Consider the following 20,239-nt stretch of genomic DNA (forward strand, 5'->3'; position numbering starts at 1 on the left):
TGTAACATCCTCATTTGTATTCTTTGACACTGCCCCCATTCCACTGACCTCAAATACCCACTATAACTAACATAAGACTGCAAGACAAATGCCAGCAACATGGACAATCTATTTGTATCCTTTTATTAAATATGCCACCATGATTATTCTCCTGAACAGGACAGGTAATGTTTACATACCGAATTGTGCAAATATTTTAGGCAGGTGTGAAGAAATGCTGTTGGGTTGAAGGACATAGTGGTGATGTCAGCACGCCTGCCGGGGCCCAGGATGATAATTTCTGAATGCCTGATGAATTAATTTCACTTGTGAATAGAATACTGTTCTTTTAACAAATTTGTTATGCTGGGAAATTGCGCAATGAGTGATTACGTTCCTTTTTATACACATGCCTGATTAATAAATGATGACAACTTACCGACCGCATTATCGGGTGATCTTTTCGATGACACATCTAGCATATGGGTCCTGTGAAGGGAGTGTTACCTGCATACCCACAGTGGGGGTGTTACCTACTAATGCGTGGCAAGACCTTGTTTGGGGTGTCCTCATCTGGTAAGCATCCATTCAATAATAGATATGGTGGAGCACGGACTATGGATCACTTGGGGCACATTTGGGCTGTAATTAACCACGTGTGGAGCACCTGTGCCACCACCAGTATTTGGAATTGGGATTCCTCTGTCTATATCGTTTATTGATTTTATGCCACATTTTAAGATTTGGCATTTTGAATGAACATTATTTAAGTTTTTATGCTTTGCACAGAATAATTGGCACTTTAACCGAAAACATCCAATCTGCATACCTTACTTGGTACTTTATTGAAAAATATAATCTATGAATGCACGTTTACAGCTTTACATGCGCAGTTGTGCTCATAAGTTTACATACCCTGGCAGAATTTATGAATTCTTGCCCATTTTTTGGAGAATATGAATTAATAATACAAAAACTTTTCTTTCACTCATGGGTGAAAGAAAAGTATTTGTGTTATTGTTCATATTCTCTGAAAAATGGCCAAGAAATCAAATTCTGCCAGGGTATGTAAACTTATGAGCACAACTATATATATGTGGATGGATTTATTCTTTTTTTTGCACTTATAGCACTTTATTCTCATCAGCGTATGAGCACTACATGATTTGATTATTTGAATACATTTTTGTTTGAATACATTCACAGCCCAACACATTTTTTTTTTTATTGTAAAGTAAGAATGCTTTCAGAAATATATATTTTATTTATTTCTGTCAACTTGCAAAATGCAAAGTGAGCGAACAAAAGAAAAATCTGAATCAAATCAGTATTTGGTGCACTACCCTTTGGCTTCAAACCAGCATCAATTCTTACACTTGAACACTTTGCACACTTGCAAAAAGTCAGGGATTTTGTAGCACTGGAGTCAGGTGAATGATTAACCAATTATATCCAGCAGGTCCTTCAATTTTACATATAGATTAAAACAGTCTGATTGAAACAGAAACAGCTGTGTAGGAGACTTAAAACTGGGTGAGAAACAGTCAAACTCTGCTACTAAGGCGAGGTTGTGGACAATGTGCTGTTCAAGCTCTTTTGAAGACGTACAAAGAAAATAGGCAACATTGAGGACCATAGAAGCAGTGGTTGGCCAAGTATGCTTAATGCAGCAGATGAAAGACAAATCACACGTACTTCTGTTAGACATCAGAAGATGTCCAGCAGTGCCATCAGCACAGAGTTGGTGGAGCCCAGGTACACACATCTACTGTCTGGAGAAGTCTGGCCAGAAGTGGTCTGCAATCGAGAATTGAAAGGCATACCTCCAAAGTGGAAGTAAGGCTAAATGACTCAACTATGCATGGAAACATAGGAACTGGGGTACAGAAAAGTGTAAGCAGGTGTTCTGGACTAACGACTTTGTTCTCTGAGGGCTGCAAAGCAGTACGATAATGAGTGTCTGCCGGCAGCAGTGACGCCTGTGGGAGTTTCCTTGGAAGTTTGGGGTGGCATTTCTGGAAAAGGAGTTGGAGAGTTGGTCAGATCAATGGTGTCCGCAATGCTGAGAAATACAGGCAGATACTTATCCATCATGCTATATCATCAAGGAGACCCAACTGACCCAAGTTTTATTCTGCAGCAGGATAATGACCCCAAACATACAGCCAATATCATTAAGAACTATCTTCTGTGTAAATAAGAACAAGGAGTCCTGGAAGTGATGGTTTGTCCCCCACAGAGCCCTGATTTCAACATTAAATCTGTCTGGGATTACATGAAGAGACAGAAAGATTTGAGGCAGCCTACATTCACAGAAGATCTGTAGTTAGTTGTCCAAGATGGTTGGAAAAACCTACCTGTCTGTGCAAGTGTACCTAGAAGAATTATTGCTGTTTTGAAGGGAAACCGTGGTCACACCAAACATTACTTTGATTTGGATTTCTCATCTGTTCATTTACTTTCCATTTTGTTAATGGATTAAAATAAACTATTAACACTTCTATTTCTTAAAGCATTCTTATTTACAGTATTTTTTCACACCTGCCTAAAATCTTTGCACAGTAGTATACATCCATACAATCTAGAACTGTGATCCTCTACTATTCATAGCTATGGTTGGTAACACATTACAGGAAGTAATAAATAATTGGACTGCTTCATATTCTACTAAACCATTACTCTATAGCAAAACAAAAACATATACTACTTGGTATAGCATTTTGCACCTTTCTGATTTTTTTTGCATATTTTTTCATACTTAAATGAGTCAGGTCATCAAACACATTTTATTATTACACAAAGATAACCCAATTAAATGCAAAATGCAGTTTTTAATTGATGGTTTCATTTATTAAGGCAAAAAAGCTGTCCAAACCTGCCTGGCTTTATGCGAAAAAGTAATTGCCCCCTAAACCTAATAACTGGTTGTGCCACCCCTGGTGGCAACAACTGCAATCAAGTGTTTGCGATAACTGGCAATGAGTTTTTCATATTGCTGTGGAGCAATTTTGGCCCACTCTTCTTTGCAGAATTGTTTTAATGCAGCCACATTGGAGGGTTTTCCAGCCTGAAAGGCCTGTGTAAGGTCATTATACAGCATCTCAATTGGATTTAAGCCCAGACTTTGATTAGGCCACTACAAAATCTAAATTTTGCTTTGTTTGAACCATTTGGAGGTGGACTTGCTGTTGTGTTTCAGATCATTAACCTGCTGTATAATCCAAGTGCACTTGAGCTTGAGGTCACAAACTGATTGCTGGACATTCTCCTTTAGGATTTTCTGGTAGAGCTCAGAATTCATGGTTCCATCATTATGGTATATGGTTATGAAATGCTGTATTAGTATTATGTCAGATGTAATGGTTCCATCATTATGGTATATGGTTATGAAATGCTGTATTAGTATTATGTCAGATGTAATGGTTCCATCATTATGGTATATGGTTATGAAATGCTGTATTAGTTTTATGTCAGATGTAATGGGACGTACACCTTCCAAAAAGTAAATTTTTTGTCTCATCAGTCCATAGAATATTTACCTAAATGTCTTGGGATCAAGATTTTTTGGGGTAAATGTGAGATGAGCCTTTGTGTTCTTTTTGGTCAGCAGTGGCTTCGGCCTTGGAACTCTCCCATAGATGCCATTTTGTCCAGTCTCTTTCCCACTGTTCAATCATGAACACTGATCCTACCTGAGGCAGGGGAGGCCTGCAGTTCTTTAGGTGTTGTTCTGGATTATTTTATGTCCTCTTGGATGAGTCATCGTCACGCTCTTGGAGTCATTTTTGTAGGCTGGCCACACCTGGGAAGGTTCACTAATGTTCCAAGTTATCTGCATTTGTGGATAATGGCTCTCCCCGTGGTTCACTGGAGTTCCAATGCCTTAGAAATGGCTTTGAAACCCTTCCTAGACTAATACATGTACATTGTTTCTAATCTGTTCTTGATTTTTTTTAGATTGTGGCATGATGTGTGGCTTTTTGTTTTCTGTTAGAGTGTTTCACTTTGTCAGACAGCTTCTATTTATGTGATTTCTTGATTCAACAGGTCTGGCAGTAATTAGGCCTGGGTGCGGCAAGTGAAATTTAACTCAGCTTTCCAAAAATTGTGGTTAATCACAGTTCATTCATGATTCAGCATGGGAGGGGGCAGTTACTTTTTTACATAGGGCCAGGCAGGTTTGAACAGCTTTTTTTCACTTAACCACTAGCCGACCAGTCGCCACAGTTATACTGCGGCAGGTTGGCTCAGCTGGGCAAATCACTGTTGCTGTACATCGTTCCTTTATGACGTCACAGCAAGCGCGCATGTGCTGCTGCATATCCCTGGATGCACATGCATGGCAGGCACAATGACCGCCTGCCACCCGCGATCACTCGTGACAGAGCGAGAACACACAAATTCTGGTTCTCTCAGGGGAGAGGAGACAGATTGTGTGTTTAAACTAAGTATGAACACCAATCTCTCTCCTCCCCTAGTCAGTCCCACCCCCCCTACAGTTAGAACACACCTAGGGAACACAGTTAATCCCTTGATTGCCCCCTAGTGTTAACCCATTCCCTGTCAGTGTCATTTATACAGTAATCAATGGCTTTTTTTTTTTTTTTTTTTAGCACTGATGGCTGTATAAATGTCAGTGGTCCCAAAATAGTGTCAAGAGTGTCTGATATTTCTGCCGCAATGTCACAGTCCTGATAAAAAAAACACAGATTGCTGCCATTATTAGTAAAAAAAAAAAAAAAATAATAATAAAAATGACATAAATCTATCCCCTATTTTGTAGAAGCTATAACTTTTGCACAAATCAATCTATATATGCGTATTGCAATTTTTTTTACCAAAAATATGTAGAAGAATACATATCGGCCTAAACTGAGGAAAAAAAATAGTTTTATTTTTTTTTAAATTTGTGGTATTTATTATAGCAAAAACTACAAAATATGGTGTTCTTTGCAAAATTGGCGCTTTTTTTTTTATAGCACAAAAAATACAAACCACAGAGGTGATCAAAAAACACCAAAAGAAAGCTCTTTGTGGGGAAAAAAATAGATAATTTTGTTTGGGTACAATGTCACACGGTCGCGCAATTGTCAGTTAAAGCAAAGCAGTGCCGTATCATAAAAAATGGCCTGGTGAAGAAGGGGGCAAATCCTTCTGGGGCTGAAGTGGTTAATAAATGAAATAATAATTTTAAAACTGCATATTGGATTTACTCAAGTTATCTTTGTGTAATATTAAAATTTGATGATCTGAATCATTTAAGTGTGAGAAATATGCAAAAATATAAAAAAAAAATCAGGAAGGGGCAAATACTTTTTCACACAACTGTATATTATTTGTATATCCATCTACCTCTGTACAACTGTATATTATTTGTATATCCATCTACTATCTGCTTCTGTACTCTATATCATTGTTGTGATATCAACTCACTTTACCTCCAGCCTACCAACAATCCTATTGAATTCTATTTGCTCTACTTCATGGATTGTACATTTATTAGGAAAAAGTCCACTACCCACCAGTGTCTGGCAACTGTATGTACTGCATCATATCATGGCACTTACATAGTAGGGGAGGTCGAAAAAAGACACAAGTCCAACCTGTGTGTGTGATTATACTAGTATGTCAGTATTGCATTGTATATCTTTGTATGTTGGGTCGTTCAGGTGCTTATCTAATAGTTTCTTGAAACTATTGATGCCACTGAGACCACTGCCTGTGGCAGGGAATTCCACATCCTTGCTGCTCTTACAGTAAAGAACCCTCTACGTAGTTCAAGGTTAAACCTCTTTTTTTCTAACGTTAATGAGTGGCCACAAGTCTTGTTAAACTCCCTTCAGTGAAAAAGTTTTATCCCTATTGTAGGGTCACCAGTATGGTGTTTGTATATTGAAATCATATCCCCTCTCAAGCATCTCTTCTCCAGAGAGAATAAGTCCAGTATTCGTGAACCTTTCCTCATAACTAATATCCTCCAGACCCTTTATTAGCTTTGTTGCCCTTCTTTGTACACGCTCCATTTCCAGTACATCCTTCCTGATGAACTGGACAGCATACTCTAGGTTCGGCCAGACCAGAGTCTTATAGAGCAGGAGAATTATTGTTTTATCTTTGGAATGAATCCCCTTTTTAATGCATGCCAATATTCTGTCTGCTTTGTTAGCAGCAGCTTGGCATCCTCTACTAGGACCCCCAGGTCCTTTTCCATCCTAGAATTCCCCAGAGGGTCTCCCCCCAGTGTATAGATTGCGTTCATATTTTTGACACCCAAATGCATTATTTTACATTTTCTACATTGAACCTCATTTGCCATGTAGTTGCCCACCCCATTAATTTGTTCAGATCTTTTTGCAAGGTTTCCACATCACGTTATTGCCCTGCTTAGCTTAGTATTAAAGAGATAAAGAGATTGAACTGTTTACCCCATCCTCCAGGTCATTTATGAACAAATTAAACAGGATTGGCCCAGCACAGAACCCTGGGGGACCCCACTATCCACCCCTGACCATTCTGAGTACTCCCCATTTATCACCGCCCTCTGAACTTGCCCTTGTAGCCAGTTTTCAATCCATGTAGTCACCCTATGGGCCATGCCAACGGATCTTATTTTGTAGAGTAAATGTTTATGGGGAACTGTGTCAAATGCTTTTGCAAAATCCAGATACACCACGTCTACAGGCCTTTCTTTATCTAGATGGCAACTCACCTCCTCATAGAAGGTTAATAGATTGGTTTGGCAAGAACGATTCTTCATGAATCCATGCTGATTACTGCTAATGATAGCGTTCTTATTACTAAAATCTTGTATAAAGTCCCTTCTCATCCTCTACAAGAGTGTACATACTATTATGTTAAACTCTTTTAAATGTATTACCCAATGGGATGCATTAGCTAATGCCCTTATTTAATATGCTCTTAAAGCAAACCCATCTCTCCTCCGTGTTCTTTGTTCCTAAGATTTTATCCCAACTTATGCCTTTTAGCAAGGTTTTTACTTTAGGGACGTTGGCTCTTTTGAAATTCAGTGTCTTTGTATTCCCCTTATGTTTCCTATTTGTGTGATTTATACTGAAGCCAATTGACCTGGGATCACTGTTGACTAATTTGCCCCATATTTCCACATCCGTGATCAGGTCTGTATTGTTGTTAATCAGTAGATCCAGTAACGCTTTATTTATAGTTGGTGCATCTACCATCTGACCCATAAAATTGTCCTGCAAGACATTTAGGAACTGGCGAGCCTTAGATGAATGTGTGGTTCCCTCTGCCCAGTCTATGTCTGGATAATTAAAATACCCTATTACGATAACACTTCCCATCCTTTCTGCTAATACAAATTGTGATAGGAAATCTGTCTCCCCTTCCTCCCTCAAGTTAGGGGGCCTATAACATACTCCCAGTATTATTTCCCCCTTAGCTTCATCCCTTTGGAGCGCTACCCATAAGGATTCCACCTCCTCCCTAGCTCCCTTAGTGATGTCATCTCTCACATTCACTTGTACATTATTCTTGATATATAGGCATATCCCTCCCCCTTTTTTACACTACCTATCCTTGCGATAAAGGTTATACCCTTGAATAGTTGCCAGCCAATCATGACCTGTTGAACCAGGTCTCTGAAATTCCCACAAAATCCAAATCTTCCTCGTACAACAGTATTTCTAGTTCACCCACCTTGTGCGCCAGGCTCCTAGCATTGGTGTACATGCCACGTAGTTTAGACCGGTCATATATTATCCTCTTATTTGGTGTTCCAAGATTGCCACTAGGAGTTACTACTATACTTAACTTGGGTTTATGTGCTTTGTTCAACCTACCACTAATGCCCCCAATACTACCACCTAGAATATGTTCCATGTTGACTATCTCTGGACCCTCCCCCCATCTCCTAGTTTAAAAAAGGATAACACAACTTTGTGACCCTGCTGTTAGAAACTCAGATTGTCTCTTCAGGTGAATAAAATCAAATCAAATGCATCTGTGTGGTAAGGCCCTATTCATACTTGTGCAATTTCTCACGGACCCCAAAGTCACATCCTGTTTCCAAATGAGTACTGTTCATATCTGTGCGACTTAAAGTTGCAGCGACTTTAACCTGTTCACAACCGCGCTATAGCTGAATGACGGATACAGCATGGTCGTACTTTGCCAGGTGGCTGTCATCTGAGGTCCTCCATTGTTTGCGATGCCTGCACACCCCTGTGACGTGCATCGGCAGTGATCTGTGATCAGTGTAAATAGCCAATCACAGTGGTTCTTTACCATGTGAATATCTGTGTCCAATCACAGCTGATCACAATGTAAACAGGATTTGCCATTTATCAGCAATCCTCTCCTCACGGTGACAGCATATGAGGAGAGCCAATAACCTGCATATCCACACAGGGGACATTTACACTGATAATCAGAGCACTGGTCATCAGTGTCCTGATGATCAGTGCAGGCCCACCAGTGCTGCCAATTAGTGCCAATCAGTGATGCCTATCAGTGCCACCTATCATTGCCACCTACCAGTGCTCATCAGTGCCCATCAGTGCAGCATATCAATGCCGCTTCATCAGAGCAGCATATCAGTGCCCATCAATGCAGCCTATCAGCACACATCAGTGAAGGAGAACAATTACTTATTAACAGCACTTTATGACAGAAACTTTATGTCACAAGGGGGTGGTGCCACCTGGTGACGTTACTGAGTGGCCCGTCCCTTAGTTATTTAAGAGTTGTCAGATGGGGAAAGCCATCACAATTAGGCCTTGTGTAGTGCTGGTGAGATCCCCAATTGAGATTTTCTTGTCCCCAAGAAAAGTACTCACAATTGATGTTTTTTTTTTTTTTTGCAGTAATTGACAGTCCAACCATTCTTTAAGCTGACAGTCCCTGCATGGATCTCAGCACACTCCTGCATACAAACTACAGAAGTAACATTCATTGCCACATAGGTTCCTGTGTTTTCTTTTTATCAGTTAAGGACTGCAGCATAGGCCAGCGGAGGTTCAGTGGAAGTAAGCTGTCCGTCCAAACCTGGGTTTAGACTGAACCTAAACTTATCTGAAAAAATCAGCACAGGTTTAAACAGGCCTAAGAAAAACATCCCTACATTAAAATTGTACTGATCATTTAAAGACTTGCACATTGTTTCCTATAAGTGACTGAAACATGTAACCATTCTGAAAATGAAACTCTTACATGATCCTATGGATAGTATTTTATGGTAAATGTCTGTAAGATCTACTTAATTGTGGCTGGAAATCTTGGAGAATAGATGAAGGGTACGTTTGTTCCATTGATTTATAATTTTTTCACAGGAGAAGCTTTGAAAGCTTAACTCCAGGAATGTATCCAATCTGTAAATTGTGCTGGCATACTATAAATGAATCCCAATGAGGTGCATGCCTCCTTGTGGACGTATCTCTTTCATTTAGGCCGCGTACACACGCGCGGACTGTTCGCCCAACTTTGTCCGCTGAACAGTGTTTGGGCGGACAGTCCGCTCGTGTGTGGGCTTTCAGCGGACAGTTTCAGCGGACAGTTGGACGGACAAGGTTTTTCGGAATTTCCGAAAAACTGTCCGCTGAAACCTTGTTTGAGCGAACAGTCCGCCCGTGTGTAGGCTTGTTCGTCAAACAAAGTTGCGCGCATGCTCAGAAAGGATTTTCACGCCGAAAGCTATAATGCAGTGTATAGGACGTCGTATTTTTCGTCCCGTCGTACGTGCCGTTCACGTCATCGCGCACGGTTTCAGCAAACTGTTCGTCCGTCGTGTGTGGCCATGTCCGTCCATGCTAAGTTTGAGCGGACTGTTTGCCGAAACTGTTGGACGGACAAAGTTGGGCGAACAGTCCGCGCGTGTGTACGCGGCCTTACAGTTGCCTCTATACTCCAGAAGCTCTAGCAGCAGAGATGCTGTCTTCACAAATGCATCTCTACCTGCCCTTCCCTTCCCTTCTGCTGCGCAGCACAAAGTATTCTGCAGGAGAAGGGGAGGGGTACACTCAGGCTGTATGTGATTGCAGCTGCTGGAGCTCAGACCAGAAAATCCAGTGTTGGAGCACCAGAAGTAAAGCAATAGCTATTCTCCTGGCATTCAATAAAATGTAGATTGTAAATTAAATAGATAAGTCCACGAGGTGTCATCTCATTGTACTTAAAGCAGAGTTCCAGTCCCCCCAAATATTTTTTTTTTTTTTAAAAACACTCCGCTGTAATTGTGTACGCTTACACTGCAACATTTATATAATGTCAAATATTTGTTCTTTTTAGTTTATGTTTAAATAACTGAAAACTGACCAGATCTTGGAAGCAGGCAGGTTCCATCTCTACTGTGGGCATCTAAAGCCCTCTTCTCTTTTTATGGGATTCAGTGCAGTTGGCTATCCAGCATGCGCCTCCCAATCTCACGCCTGTGCAGTAATGTATCTGTGTGGCACTCTCTCTTCCTGACAGGATGCAATATCAATGGTGGCATCAGTGAAAGTCCCCCCCCCCCCCCCATTGCTATAGAAAATTGTCAATCAGGACATTCCAGTCCTCCCATAGGTTTAATTTTTGGTCCAGAAATCAAGCAAGATTTTGATATTAGGTGATCTCCATGGACTCCTGGGATAGATGACACCAATATCCCAGGAGTCCATGAGTGATTGCCTAGTGACATCGTCTAGGCGGCCGGAGACGGACAAGCTCCATACTACATGGAAAAAAAGTATTACAAAAAAAAAATTGCCATTTTAAATATAGAGGAGGATGGGTGGAATTATGCTTTAACCTATAGTAATCCAAAAGTTTATTGGATCTGACCAAGAGAGAGAGAAAAAGAGGAAGACCAGGACAAATTTGTTTTCACTCTTTACTAATAATGTGGAGAATAGAGAAGGTTCTTTTTAAACAAAATGTTTTCACCCTTTTTTACCCACTGTGTCTAACAAAATTGGTAAAATGTGGTAATATTACAGTTTTAAAGGGTATGGGATAGAAACATATCATAAGACACATATATCCTCCCATTTAAGAACATTTTCAGTACAGTGGTGTTGCAGAGACTAGTGTCCATAGAACTCATATTTTAAAATATGAGCATAAGGACTGCTATTTACATTGCATAGCACAGTGAAAAATACAACCCTCTTGCTGTGGGGACACAGTTGTCATGGGTAGTTTAAAAACGGTGTATCTCCATACAAAGTAAGCAAGGTTGGTAAGCCTCTTGTAGGCAAATAGAAAAAATTAAAAGGGTTATTGGGTAGAAGAAAACGTAATGTTTTCAAGTTCCCTTGCCAGCATTACCAAATCATTATAATTTTTGAGCAAAAACACAGTAACTCTTTCTTGCCATGAATTAAGAAATTACTGCAGAATTGTTACTGCTTTATATCACATTGTCCCTGGCTACCAGGAGGAATGTGGGTGGTGTATGGTACTAGAGACTACACAGAGAGAGTGGGATAAGAAGATCAGTAAAGTTCCGTTCACATCTTGGTGTTCCAAATCACTGCGATCCTGCCCATGATGCCAAACAGTAAATCGTAGGATATGCGTGTGATCCCCATCACTTCCAATGGCACCTTGAGTGTGGCACCATTTTGCCGCGATTCGTCAGGCACAATCACGCAAATTCAATTGCAGGACGTCTGTCACCCAAAAGAAGCTCTTGTACTTCTATTGGGCGACAGGTGTCCTGCAATTCTGTTTGCACGATTTTTCCGTGACTGTCGTACGATGAATCCTGGCAAAATTGCGCCACGGTTGGGGTTCCATTGAAAGTGACAGGGAACACACGGTTCCCTGTCACGATTTGCCGCTTTTTTAAATCGATTCAGAATGCCAAGATGTGAATGGAGCCTAAGAGGTGGACTCTGCAAATGAATTGAACAGATATTGCAACCCTAGAAAACATTTTGTATATAATTACAAACTATATGCAGAAACAAGATTTTGAAAGGATTACACACTCTGAAAAGACTATTTATATAAAACTGATCACTTTTACATAAATATCTAAATTAAAAATGAATTTTAAAAAAACACTATAGTTTATCTTTAACAGACACATAATACTTATGAGTTTATCCATCTTGGTGCAAAATTGTGCAACTGTTACACATGTGGTCCTTACCACTGCTTCTAAACGTAAATTAATCTGCCATTTAGCACTAACTTAATATGATCCTTATGTTCAAATATGTGATTTCAATATTTATAAACGTGAAATTAAAATGCCAGTCCTGACAATCCATCAGGCTTGGTTCACACTAGTGCGAATTGAATGTGCGGATTTGTCAGCATCCAATTGACACAACAGGAGATTGTGACCGGCTCTCTATGGAACCGGTTAACATCTCCCCAGGGTGGCTGTGGAGGGGTCCTGTGCCACTTTGGCTCTGGTTCTCCCTAAAACTTAGAACAGAGGTGCACATACCAGACCCCTGCTGCGATCCACAGATGTCTTCAGTGGGAACCAAGACTCACACTCTAGCAGAAAACATGCCGTCATGTGAAAAAGTATACCCCATGGAAATTGTTGACTTTTTCAACATATTTGAACAGTCAAACATTAGATCCAATAGTGACTACAGATTGAAAGATACAGTAAATGACATTGCAAAGAATACCCATATAAGTGGGGAAAAAGGTATTTTTGCTTGCACATGACTAGGTGATAAAAGTCAGCATCTCAGTGATTAAAGTGATTGTAAAGTCTTGCTTTTTTTTCAATAAAAATGTTATACTCACCTGCTCTGTTGGAGTGTTTTTGCACAGAGCATCCCGGAGCCTCCTCTTCTCGGGACCCTCTTTGGTGCTCCCAGCCCCTCCCTCCTGTTGAGTGCGCCCACAGCAAGCAGATTGCAATAGGGGCACCAAGCCAAGTCACAGCTCCCTGTGTCCATTCAGGCACGGAGCTGCAGCCCGGATCCACTCCCTCTCTCTCCTGATTGGCTGACTGACTTCGATTAACAGCAGTGGGAGCCAATGGCTCTGCTGCTGTGTCTCAGCCAATCAGAAAGGAGAGTCTCGGAAGGCCGAGACACTCGTGGACATCGCTGGACAGAGAGGAGGCTCAGGTAAGTATTAAGGGGGCTGAGGGGGGCTGCTGCACACATACAACTTTTTATCGTAATACATATAATGCATTAAGACAAAAAAACCTTCAGACTTTACAACCCCTTTAAGCTAAGGGAAATGTTCCTTAACAAGTGAAAATGTCCTTGCAAAAAAAACAGACTGTTTATTTTTAGTAAATTAACCCCATTAAATCAACTATACATTCTGTATCTTATCAAAGTGTGCTTGATGAGAATATAAGGTCAACTGTCGAAAAGTTGAACTTGAACTGGTAATGAGTCTCAATATTTTAATGACCTGAAGCACACTGGCATATCTAGCAGGGAATTTTTTAAAAAGAAGACATTGAGGGGATTCATGAAACAGGCAGTTCACACATAGAAACATGCAAACCTCTTGCTTCTGAGGAAATTGGTTTTTGAGAAGCGGTCACATGTTTCACTGAGTTGAAATCAGAGACTGGTGGGCAATATTTCCTGTGTTCTTATTCAAGCATATTACTTTTTCTGCAGGCACTGTTAGAGGTTCACTGAATTGTTCATGTGGCTGTAAATAGAATTTTGGTATGCTGTCTACAAAATAACCACCGATCTTTAGTGTTCAAGTATAGGCAGCCTCTTTGTCTCTATGTTTAGAGACAAAGTGCATATTGCATATCTACATGCAATTACTCTCTACAATAAGCCTGAGTTTACCCAACTTAATATGCACTACTTCATATGATCTTCTCAGAATAAAAAAGTTATGAAAAAATTGCTACCATAATAACAACCAAACTTGCACCAAATATCTTAAAGTGGTTGTAAACACTTATAACACACTTTGACCTACAGGTAAGTCTAGATTAAGGCTTACCTGTAGGTCCAAGAAATATCTCCTAAACCTACACGGTTTAGGAGATATTTGGCGAAAGACGGGCACCGCTGTCTACGGCGCATAATTTAATTTAAATTAAAAGTTCAGGCGCACTGAGCGCGGCACCCGTCAACGGCGATATGCCGCGCGTGGCGGCTCCCGTGCACATGGGCGGGAGTGACGTCATCACCGCTTCGCCGAATGACAGCGGCGGAGCAGCGAGACCCACCGAGAAGATGGATGCGCAGCGGTGACATCACTTGCTCCTGTGTCAGGTAAGTGACACGTAATGGACTACTATGCGATGCATAGTAGTCCATTATGCTTTACCTTTGCAGGGAATGAAAGAGGAAGTAAACTCAGGGTTTACTTCCTCTTTAAGACCAGTGTTGTTCAGAATGCTCAACAAATCCATCAAAAGTCTTTAGTGGATGTATTCAGAATAATGCCCAAAGCCTAAATCTGGTAGTGATGAGCAACATTTTCTCTGGCTGTACTGGCTGGCAGCCAAATACTAAATCAATAGGAAGTTAAGGTAAAGTAAAAGAACAACTAAAGTGTCCATTCAAGATTGTTGTTAAATCACCTCCTGGTGAGATATGTATATTTTATTTCCAAGAACTGTTTTTACATTTTCTTATTTAGTAACTAAGTACATTCAGCACTAAAAAAACAATGAATAGAGTTGCCGGAAGGTGACAACTCTTATTTGAATGTTAACATGACTGACATTGAAAGCTCACATTTGGTCCTACATGTCTCCAAAAAAAGGTCATCAAATGTTGCTGACAAATCTGTTCCACTTACTAGTCATGACAAGGTTGCAGTGCTATTTCCTGCTCGTATTTACTGACTTAAACATCATTTCTGAAGAACCTTAGTAAAGAGAATGTTTATGGGATTGTGAAAGACTTGCAAAACAGATGGAGTCTCCCTCTAATTATGTAACACCGACATCTCTTGCTTTTTGCTAAAGGAAGAATGAAAAGCCTCTGCAAAACTTGGTGTAAAACTTTGTTCTCCAACTGTATGGAGGGTGCCATATTCTCCTTTGCTAATAAACTTTAAATTAAATCTGAACCCAAGAGTAAAAATTTGGTATTTAATATTACCATATTTAGATGTAATGGCTGCATTCATTTTCTTTTTTCAGGCTTTTTGTCTCCATTTTTACCTAGTGATCCTACCACTACCACAATTTCTAGGGTGACAATACTTACTTACTATACTGTATCTATAGAAAAGCACCATTGTCTCACTAAAAGAGGATTACAGACCCCAATCCTCATCTCCATAACAAGAAGGAGGGTTGTAGTTCACAGAGAGAACTGGGAACAATAATAACTGATAACAGTCAGCAACGGCATGCAGCACAGAAAGTTTCAGCTCACTAGATTCCCGGCGAGATGAACTTCACTTTTTGCACAGATGCATGGATATAGTTAACAGGGCAAAAGGAAGAAGATAAGAAAATTTGTTGTTAGGCTCTAGAAACTCTTTAACCACTTGCAAGTAACGTACTTATACTGCAGCAAGGTGGAACTGCTGCGCCATATCATGTAGCTAGTACCATGTACCTAGTACGTGATCCGACACTTCTGGGTCTGGGACAACGGGAGCTGATCTGCGGGTACTGTGAACACGATGTCCGCCGGCACCCATCGATCATTCAGCACAGAGGAAGAACAGCAATCTGCCTATGTAAACAAGACAGATCAATTCCTGTTCTGTCAGTAGGGAAGAAATGGATCCTGTGTTCCTGCAAAGGACAAGGATCCATGTCTCCCATTAGTAAAAGCACCTCCCACAGTACACAAACACACTAGCTAGCCGCACAGTTTGATCATCCCTGATGTTAAGCTCTTCCCAGCCAGTGTCATTAGTAAAGTGACAATGCATATTTTTAGCACTGATCACTGTATTAGTGTCACTCATTCCAAAGAAGTGGCAAAAGTGGCAGTTATGGTCCGATTGTCTGCCACAATATGGCAGTCCCGCTAGTCGCTGATCGCCGTCATTACTAGTAAAAAATAAAATTAAATTAAAAATAAAAATATTCCATAGTTTGTAGATGCTATAACTTTTGTGCAAGCCAATCAATATGCACTTATTGGGATTTTTTATTTTTATTTTTTTTACCAAAAACATGTGGCAGAATACATATTGTGTATATTTTAACCACTTTCAGACCGGACCATTTTGCTGGTAAATGACCAGAGGTCTTTTTACACTTTGGCACTGCGCTGCTTTAACTGGTAATTGCGCGGTCATGCAATGTTGTACCCAAACAAAATTTGCGTCCTTTTCTTCCCACAAATAGAGCTTTCTTTTGATGGTATTTGATTGCCTCTGCGATTTTTATTTTTTGCGATATAAACGTAAAAAGACCGCAAATTTTGAAAAAAAATGATATTTTCTACTTTTTGTTATTAGAAAAATCCAATAAACTCAATTTTAGTCATACATTTAGGCCAAAATGTATTCAGCCACATGTCTTTGGTAAAAAAAAAGTCAATAATTGTATATTTATTGGTTTGCGCAAAAGTTGTCACATCTACAAACTAAGGTACGTTTTCTGGAATTTACGCAGCTTTTAGTTTACGACTGCCTATCTCATTTCTTGAGGTGCTAAAATGGCAGGGCAGTACAAAACCCCCCCAAATGACCCCATTTTGGAAAGTAGACCCCCTAAGGAAATTGATAAGAGGCATGTTGAGCCCATTGAATATTTTATTTTTTTGCCTCAAGCGATTGAATAATGACAAAAAAAAAATTTTTTTTTTTTTTTTACACAAAGTTGTCACTAAATGATATATTGCTCACACATGCTATGGGCGTATGTGAAATGACACCCCAAAATAAATTTTGCTGCTTCTCCTGAGTACGGGGATACCACATATGTGGGACTTTTTGGGAGCCTAGCCGCGTACGGGGCCCCGAAAACCAAGCACCGCCTTCAGGCTTTCTAAGGGCGTAAATTTTTGAGTTCACTTCTCACTACCTATTACAGTTTTGAAGGCCATAAAATGCCAAGATGGCACAAAACCCCCACAAATGACCCCATTTTAGAAAGTAGACACCCCAAGCTATTTGCTGAGAGGCATGTTGAGTTCATGGAATATTTTATATTTTGCCACAAGTTGCGGGAAAATTACAAACTTTTTTTTTTTTTTTTTTTTTTTCACAAAGTTGTCACTAAATGATATATTGCTCACACATGCCATGGGCATATGTGAAATGACACCCCAAAATAAATTCTGCTGCTTCTCCTGAGTACGGGGATACCACATATGTGGGACTTTTTGGGAGCCTAGCCGCGTACGGGGCCCCGAAAACCAAGCACCGCCTTCAGGCTTTCTAAGGGCGTAAATATTTGACTTCACTCCTCACTACCTATTACAGTTTTGAAGGCCATAAAATGCCAAGATGGCACAAAACCCCCACAAATGACCCCATTTTAGAAAGTAGACACCCCAAGCTATTTGCTGAGAGGCATGTTGAGTCCATGGAATATTTTATATTTTGCCACAAGTTGCGGGAAAATTACAAACTTTTTTTTTTTTTTTTTTTTTTCACAAAGTTGTCACTAAATGATATATTGCTCACGCATGCCATGGGCATATGTGAAATGACACCCCAAAATAAATTCTGCTGCTTCTCCTGAGTACGGGGATACCACATATGTGGGACTTTTTGGGAGCCTAGCCGCGTACGGGGCCCCGAAAACCAAGCACCGCCTTCAGGCTTTCTAAGGGCGTTACAGTTTTGAAGGCCATAAAATGCCAAGATGGCACAAACCCCCCCCAAATGACCCCATTTTGGAAAGTAGACACCCCTAAATTTAGGGGTACACTAGTGAGACTAGGTAATAAATGGCGGGTGCCCTGAAACTATAAAAAAATAACTAACCAACCAGCGTCACCTGTAACAGTTATATGGTGATCACTGGTGAAAGGGTTAACTAGGGGGCAATCAGGGGGCTTTATGCGGTAGTATATGGGGGTCCCTGGCGCTATAAAAAGCTGCGGCGAACCTAAATACCTACCTGCCTAACTAGCGTCACCTGTGACACTAATACAGCGATCAGAAAAACGATCGCTTATTAGGCTGGGTTCACACTGGAGCGATGCGGGAACGCCACGAATGCGCGGCGGGTTCCCGCATCGCATGCCTCCCGGCGGCAGTTCACACTGCCCTATGCGAACTGCTGGGAGTGTCAGTGAAATGTTACTGACACCCCCAGATCAGTTCGCATATCGCAGTGCGATCTGCAAACTCGGATCGCATGGTGTGAACACCCATGCGATCCGATTCTGCTGCGGGCCAAAAAAAGGGTCCCGTGCGAATTTGCGGCGGGTGCGGCAGGTGTGGCGGGTGCGGCGGGTGCGGCGAATGGCTGAACTCGAATCGCACAGAGATCGGATGTGATTTGCACTGCAGTGCGGTGCGAATCACATCCGTTCTCAAACCGCTGCAATCTGAACCCAGCCTTAGTGACACTGGCGACGGGGGGTGATCACGGGGTTAAACCTTTATTGGGGGGGTTAGGGGGGTACCTTAGAACTAAAGGGGGCTAACCCTAACTGCCCTAACAGTTATTAGTCACAAATGACACCCGCCGGGTGATCAGGGGGTTAAACCTTTATTAGGTAATAAATGGCGGGTGCCCTGAAACTATAAAAAAATAACTAACCAACCAGCGTCACCTGTAACAGTTATATGGTGATCACTGGTGAAAGGGTTAACTAGGGGGCAATCAGGGGGCTTTATGCGGTAGTATATGGGGGTCCCTGGCGCTATAAAAAGCTGCGGCGAACCTAAATACCTACCTGCCTAACTAGCGTCACCTGTGACACTAATACGGCGATCAGAAAAATGATCGCTTATTAGGCTGGGTTCACACTGGAGCGATGCGGAAACGCCGCGAATCCGCGGCGGGTTCCCGCATCGCATGCCTCCCGGCGGCAGTTCACACTGCCCTATGCGAACTGCTGGGAGTGTCAGTGAAATGTTACTGACACCCCCAGATCAGTTCGCATATCGCAGTGCGATCTGCAAACTCGGATCGCATGGTGTGAACACCCATGCGATCCGATTCTGCTGCGGGCCAAAAAAAGGGTCCCGTGCGAATTTGCGGCGGGTGCGGCGGGTGTGGCGGGTGCGGCGGGTGCGGCGAATGGCTGAACTCGAATCGCACAGAGATCGGATGTGATTTGCACTGCAGTGCGGTGCGAATCACATTCGTTCTCATAAACCGCTGCAATGTGAACCCAGCCTTAGTGACACTGGCGACGGGGGGTGATCACGGGGTTAAACCTTTATTGGGGGGGTTAGGGGGGTACATTAGAACTAAAGGGGGCTAACCCTAACTGCCCTAACAGTTATTACAGTCACAAATGACACCAATGCAAAAAAAAAAAAAAAAAAAAAAAAAAATGACATTGGTGTCACTGTGACTGGGGGGCAGGGGTAATTGGGGGGGTGATCGGGGGGTAAAGGGGGGGTGTGAGTGTGCCTGGCATGTTCTACTGTGTGTGGGATGTGTTGGTGCAACTCACTGATCCGCTCTCCTCCGTGTCGGAACGAAAAATACCGACACGGAGGAGAGAATACATCACTTCCTCTCCTGTGTTTACATTACAGGAGAGGAAGTGATGTCACCGGGGATTTCCATTCGTCGGGAGCGATCGCGAGGGGGTGGCCATGAATGAATGGCCGTCCCCTCGTCCGGGATCGCTCCCGAACGAAAACCGACCGCCGCAGGCACCGGGCGGGGGCCCGATCGGGCCCCCGACCCGCGGGAGGCAAAGGACGTACATATATGTGCTTATGCCTGCCCGTGCCATTCTGATGACGTACATCGGCGTGAGGCGGTCGGCAAGTGGTTAAGTAAAAAAATTAATTATTTTTTTTTTTTTTCAAAATTGTCTGTCGTTTTTTTGTTTATAGCACAAAAAAAAAAAAAAACACAGAGGTGATTGAATATCACCAAGCGAAAGCTCTATTTGTGGGGAAAAAAGGACAGTGATTTTATGTGGGTACAGCATCACAAAAACTGCGCAATTGTGAATTAAATAACGCAGTGCGGTATCGCAAAAAAAAAATTATCTGGTCATGAAGGGGGGTAAATCTTCCAGAGGTCAAGTGGTTAAAACAAGTACAGTTTTGTTTAAAAAAGGGAGTAGAAGTAGCAATGAGATGAGGCAAACTGCAATAATTCCAAAGCAATCTGATTTTGTTTTATTGTAGTCATATCAATTTGAGTTATTTTACTTTCACACTTTGGTGTTTGTGTTGTTAGAGGTTTTTTTTTTTTCCTTTCATTATAAACAAATGCATTTCTCTG

At 41.5% G+C, this 20,239-nt stretch overlaps 1 protein-coding gene across 2 annotated transcripts in view; it reads right to left on the reverse strand.

The window, feature by feature from the left end:
- Nucleotides 1-20,239, reverse strand: part of THSD4 (thrombospondin type 1 domain containing 4) — a 975,100-nt gene that overhangs the window by 306,072 nt on the left and 648,789 nt on the right. The gene's annotated exons all lie outside the window — the stretch shown is intronic.

This window comes from Lithobates pipiens, unplaced genomic scaffold (assembly GCF_037356315.1).
Source record: "Lithobates pipiens isolate NorthernLeopardFrog02 unplaced genomic scaffold, aLitPip1_a1.2 Scaffold_8, whole genome shotgun sequence".
Classification (NCBI taxonomy): Eukaryota; Metazoa; Chordata; class Amphibia; order Anura; family Ranidae; genus Lithobates; species Lithobates pipiens.